Below are 6,747 nucleotides of genomic sequence, written 5' to 3' on the forward strand. Positions count from 1 at the left end.
TCCTTCCATTCCTGTTACGGAGCTTCATAATGGTAGGAGGCAAACATTCAATTAATCTAGGGGCTATCCAATGATTTTAGTGATTTACCCTGTAAAAAGACCATCCACTTCAGGAAGAAACATATGCAACACGCCAAATATAAAATGAAATACTGAACAACTAGGCCTGGGGGAACAGTCAAGTTTTCAAAGACATGGATCTCTGGGCAATGCTGGGCTAGAAAGCATACGACACAGTAGAAGAGAAGGCCTGTGAGCCTACTAATGTATTGACAAAGCAAGCTTTCTTTTGAAGCTGCAGAATATGTGCAGGATTGCCATTGCAAAAGTACACACCATACAACATATGTATCCTAAGAGAGCCACCTCTTGACCTGTTTTAGCATCTGATTAACTCCACTTTGCAAACAGATGTACAAAGCTTCACCAAGTCACTTATCATTAAAAAGAATTGAGTTGCTTTCCAATTTAGTTTCCTGGAAACAATACTCAATTGTGCAAATAAGGAATTAGATTCCACTTATAGCTGATGAGAACAAAGGAATCTAGCACTGCATCAAGCACTTTTAAATAGAATGCAAAGCCTTTTCTCCTTTCATGTTATATTTGCAGCTTAGAATTTCTACTCAAGAACTATTACCAAACACTAGTCCTTGTTATTAGCTTACTGAAGGGCCGATCCAGGCACCCAGTGTCTCTGTACTTCATTCTATCTAGGTCAGGGTGTCAAATGCCCTGTAAACAGGAAAGGACTGGCCCGCAGTGCCTCTGCCAGTGAAAATGGAGCCCGGGAGAGCCATGCAGGATTCTCCTGGGCTCTGGTTTTGGACACGACAGCCTCCTGCAGCCCTCTGCCAGTGAAAATGGGGCCTGGGGCATGCACAGCCCCCCCCCCCCCCGTTCAGTTTTTACTGGCAGAGGAAGCCATCATGGCAAAAATGGGACCCCAGGGGGGCACAGATGCTGGCAGAGGGCTAGCAAAAAAAATGTTTCCCCTTTTGCATTTGAGCATTCAAGAAGGGACAGGAAAGGAGAATGGGAAAGAGGAAAGAAAAAGGAAGATGGGAAGAGAGCAAGGAAGGAAAGATAAGAAAATAGGGGAAGGAAGAAGAAAGGAGAATGAAGAGGGAAGGAAAAAGAAGATGAGGAGGTGAAGGGAAGGAAGGAAAGAAGGAAGGAAGATTATAATGAGAGGGAGGAAGGGTCTGAGGCAAGCCCTGCCTTAGCATTTGGCCACCACAGGTGATCCCAACCTGAGTGATGTCAAACTTGCCATCCCCACCTGACGTAAAACACAACCCTGATGCGGCCCTCAGTGAAATCAAGTTTGACACCCCTGATCTAGGCACTTGAGAGGAATTTTATGTTCCCTTATATGGCATTCTTTTTCAAAAACTCCGATAGTTCCTCATGCATATGAAGATTGGGGGGAGACAAAAAAAGAGAGAAAGAGACTAAGAGGCAGTGGAAGCAAATTACAGAGAGCTTTCCTTTTCCCAAAGTTTAGCTGTAAATTCAACTATGGCAGACAGAAATATAAGAAGACAAAAGGACAATCATTAGTTGTCAAATCAAATGAAGCCTTTTTAGAGTTTGGTTAGGCATTAGTGGTAAAAAATACATGTGGAAAAGGTATCTAGAAATTATAATCATGATTTGAAATGATGATGAAAAATGCTTCCAGATATGTGATATTATTTCAATACAGTTGATATCACTGTCATTACCATCAATTCATATAAATCAGTGGTGTCCAAAGTGGGCGGTACTGCCCCCTGGGGGGATGACTTAGGGGGGGCTCTAAGAGGCAAGGGGGTGTCGGGGGCGCTAAGAGGCAAGGGAGGTGGCAGAGGAGTGCTGGAGGTGACCCCCCCGCGCAGGACACAATTCTGCCTGGGGCTCTGTTGGCTGCCAGTCAGCTGAACACTTCCGGCAGGGGTGAAATTCAGCCTAACGTCCCAAAGACTGGAAGGATTTTTCGTTTGCTCGCTCATTCAGAAGGCATACAAGCATGTCAGGCTGGGGGGGGGCAAAGAGGGGGGTGTTGAGGACTCGGAAAGTCCTCGACATACAACCTGGCAGCTAGCAACAGGCCAGGCAACGCCCTGATTGGCTAGGGCGCAGCATCATCAATTGCCAGTCGCTGAAAGCGCGCCCATTGGTTATCCCTGCTCTGACAGCCCATTTAAATAGCTGTCAAGCAGGGATGGTGCTGAATCGCCTGTAAATAGTTCAATGTAAATAAACCTCTTGTTCTGGCAGTCCTGGCTCTCATCTCGTCTTTCCGCCGATCCTCAAAACTGGCGACGAAGGTGGGATACTGGCGATTCCAATAATCAGTGCCTAGGACTGAACGAGAGGAAAATCAGCCGCGTAGCCACTCAAACTGCGAAGCACCCACCGGCTCTGCAAAGCGACATATATTTCTTTCTACCGTACATCGTGACCGAGAGGTTTGCCTCAAGATCTAAACATGGCAGCAGCTTTACCATTGTTCGCTCCATTTGGGACCTACGGCGAGTCATGGGCCGGGTTCCTCGAGCGCTTTGAGTGCTACCTCATAGCCTCAAAGAATCATAACCTGCTACCGGAGGAGAAGTGCAGCTTCTTCCTTAGCTGCTGTGGGCCGGCTATGTTCGTCTCTGCGAGGGCCCTGGCCTCTCTTTGGCCGGTCTATCAACTCAGCTGGGAGACGCTGATGGCGAAGCTCAAAAATCATTACGCACCCACACCATCTCGCATCACCCGCCGCTACGAGTTCCGCTAATGCGTGCAGAAACCGGCAGAATCCATCAGCCAGTTTCTGCAATCCTTACGCGTAACGGCAATTCAATGTGATTTCGGAGACTTGGAGGACAACTTCGTAGAACAGTTTGTCTGTGGGGTCAAAGACATTCACCTTCGCTGCCGTCTCCTGTCTCACCCGGAGATCATCTTGCAGCAGGCCATGGATGAAGCCAGAGCAGCCGAGCTCTCGGAGCAGTCCACGGCCGACATGCAGCACCTGCAGCCTCTCCACCAGCCTCAACCTCCCCCGCCTCCTCCACCTCCTCCGTGCCCTCCTCTGGCTGCTCAGGCTTGCCTCATCGACGAGCTAGTGCCACTGGAGGACCCGGGCTATGAGCAAGTGGCTCAGCTCCGTGCTCAACCTAGGCGGCCTCCCCCTCAGCCGGCCGTTCCAGCCTCGTCTGCTTGTGTGGGCTGCGGCGACAGACACACTTGCTCTGCATGCCCCTTCAAGGGCACCGTCTGCCATCGTTGTGGCAAGAAAGGCCACATCGCCCAGGTCTGCCGCGCCTCGTTGCCTGCGCCTTCCTTCCTTTAGCAGCCTGCCGCGACTCAACCGCAACTGCGCCACCAGCCTCTGCGGCCTGCGAGGCAGGCTGAAGATTGCTACATTATCACCCTGCCGGACTTCGCCGGGGAGACCGTCAGCCAGACGTCCGCTGGAGCGAGAAAGGTCTCTGCAGCCCTTCAGCTGGAAGGTCAGCCCTGCCGCATGGAGGTGGACTCTGGCTCCTCCTGCTCCCTGCTGTCCTGGTCCACCTTCTCCCACCTGTGTCCCCACGTCAGCCGCGACCAGCTGCAGCCGGTGGACACCTCCCTCAGAGACTACCAGGGGACTCTTATTCCCACCCTGGGTTCCTTCCCCATTTGGGTTGACTATGGGGACTTTCATGGCCGCCTGCCTGTCCTGATAGTGCAGAAGCCCCTGCCTGCCCTGTTAGGGTTGGATTGGTTCCCTCCCCTGGGGTTGTCAATTGGGGGGATCCATCGTGTGGGTGCCTCTTCCCCCTCTTTGGATGACATCCTCGCGGAATTCGCGGACGTTTTTGATGGCCAACTGGGCTCCTATAAGGGCACCCCCATCTCCCTCAACCTCAATCCCCAGGTTGCACCAATTTGGCTGAAGGCTCGCAGGGTGCCCTTTGCCTTGCGGGCCAAGGTTGATGCCGAGCTCGATAAGCTGCTGGCGCAGGGCGTCCTGGAAACCGTCAACCATTCACGATGGGAGACCCCAATTGTGGTCCCTGTCAAACCCAACGGGTCGGTCAGGATCTGCGCCGACTACAAGTCAACCATCAACTTGGCCTCCAGGCAAACCCCTATCCAGTCCTTGTTGTGCAGCACCTGCTCCATTTCTTGGGGCGGGGCTGCACCTTTGCGAAACTGGATATGGCGCATGCCTACCAGCAGCTCCCGGTGGATGACGACGCGGTGGCTGCCCAAACCATCGTCACCCATCGTGGGGCTTTTCATCTCGTCTTTCCACTGATCCTCAAAAGGGGGGAGCAGAGAAAGAAGAGAAGAGCCTTTTGCCTGCATTTCTCCTCTGATACGACTCTGTGTGTGCTGTGCACAGAGAAGAGATGCGGGACTGAACGGGGCTGTCCTTGGGCCTGCATTTCAGGGATTGGGAATTGACACTGCATTACGCAGTGCGTCTGATGTCTCTGCACAAGAGCACTTGTCTGCCTGTCTCCCTCTCGCGCTTTTATAAATGGCTTTACTTCTGACTCCCTTTCCAGGCCTGTGCTGCGAGCCACCTCCACGAGGATTGCGCCGCTGCACGCCTGTGCAATGGAGCCACCACCCCCAATCCCTCTTGCACCCACTCCACATGGACACGCCACTCTCACCTATCTCTACCCCTCCCACCTTAGAAATGCAACACAGGAAAACATGCGGGGGGGAAGAGAGAGTGGCTAGCCCCCTTCTGCCTCCTCGCTCCATTCGTAGAGGTGGCCTTAAAAAGCAAGGAGTGGGAAGAAGGGCACTTGAGGTGGTTTCTCAGTGAGTTTCTCACCTGAGTTGGATATTGTCGCATACAGGAAAAAGCAAAGCAAAACAAAATTATGATAGAATAATATCCCATATTTGAAGAAAATGCTGTCTAAATGTTCCCAGTATGTCAAACAAGATGTTTTATAACCAAATAAGAGTCAAAACACTGCAGTTTTTTTTTTAATGAAGTGCCCTTCCTATCTTGATATTTATGCACAGTGAGACCTTTGTCACAGATAAATCTGGATAGTGGCATCACTCTTATGTTGTGTGAGTACACATGAGCTGCAAGGCTTGTATTTTGCCATAGTATCATCTAAAGCTCCATAAGTACTACTAGGGTTTTGACCAGCTGCTGGGCACCAATATATTGAGGAATACGGAAAGACTGATCACGTGGGGCAGTCTAATGAGCATTTCTGAAATGGCAGATACCACAGAACAAAGTCTTCTTCCTTCTCTACCCCTACCACACCCTGTTATTTTGAAAAAAACAAAAGGCAGCAGTGTGTGTGTGTGAATGATCAGGCATGTACTGTATTACAGAGAATTTACTGAACAGTGAAGTAGTTACTAAATTTTACTGAGTTTACTAAGTTACTAGTTACTAAGGTTCTTGATAAATGACTTTGCAAACCTGGTATCATTGGATCATGTTCAACAATTTTGTTGAATTAACATTAACTAAAAATGTTTTTAAATTAGATTTTGAATAAATGTGCAATTAATTGTTACAGTTTTTAATTTTACTCTGACTATCTTCCTTCCGTCATGCAAACCGCCCAGTCACATGACCCCCCCAGCCACACCCACCAAGCCACGCCCACAGAACCGGTAGCAAAAAAAAATGAATTTCACCACTGGGTGGGGGGGCACTGAGGATCAGTTTGTAGCACCAAGGGCGCGGGGGACTGAAAAAGTTTGGGAACCACTTATTTAAATGATTTGCAAAAAAAAAATTAAGGAAGATGTAACCCTATCATATCTGATTCATACTTTTCCCCCCCAAAAAAGTTCTGCCTTTGGTCCTAAACTGATAACATTTTATCCAACAAACAATTGTTCAATAGCATTTGGTTCATGGCGGTTGAAGAAACAGGAGCTAGAAAAGACAACTCCAGAAGATGGCAGAAATACATTTCCTGAATTTCATCTCAAGCATTAAGTTTCCCAGAATGAAGATTTGCCAAGAGATTATTTGGAACAAGACCAGTTTTGTTCTTTCTTTTTTCCATGATAATTATTTCCTGAGGGGAAATTAAAGCAATGCTTTATGTTAGCAAATAAAATGAAGATATGGAGAAAATGTGAAGAAGGGCCATTACAATTTCAGTACATGAAAAAAGCAGAGCATAAAGCACTCTATTGCCAGACGATAGCATATTCAAAATGTAATAACAGCAGGAATCATATGTCGGACTCTTATTCCAGCACTTGGATTGTTTGCCTAGCAACCTTTCCAATTAAATCCCTAGATTGATGTAACACCCCATAATAAGTTACAGACCAAATGAACATCAGAGCCTATGATTGTCGCTGGCTGTGATATTGATTGTCGCTGGCTGTGATATAGCATAATTATATCTAATACCAGGGCAAGGAGAAGGGCAAACTACCAATTTGTACTCTGCCCCAAAAAATAATATTTGGGACCTGACCAGATTAATTTGTCTGAAACGGTATAGGGTTTCCTGCCTAGGCAGGGAGTTGGACTAGAAGACCTCCAAGGTCCCTTTCAACTCTGCTATTGTATTGTATTGTATTGTATTGTATTGTATTGTATTGTATTGTATTGTATTGTATTGTATTGTATTGTATTGTATTGTATTGTATTGTATTGTATTGTATTGTATTGTATTGTATTGTATTGTATTAGGCTGAAGTCTCTACATACTTACACCCTGGGTTTTAGATTGGAGCCAATATGGTGATCAGTTAAATAGCTAATTCAAACAGTGAACC

The sequence above is a fragment of the Thamnophis sirtalis genome, unplaced genomic scaffold, assembly GCF_051295495.1.
Source record: "Thamnophis sirtalis isolate CommonGarterSnake01/CBP01778 unplaced genomic scaffold, rThaSir2_p1.2 scaffold_3, whole genome shotgun sequence".
Taxonomy (NCBI): Eukaryota; Metazoa; Chordata; class Lepidosauria; order Squamata; family Natricidae; genus Thamnophis; species Thamnophis sirtalis.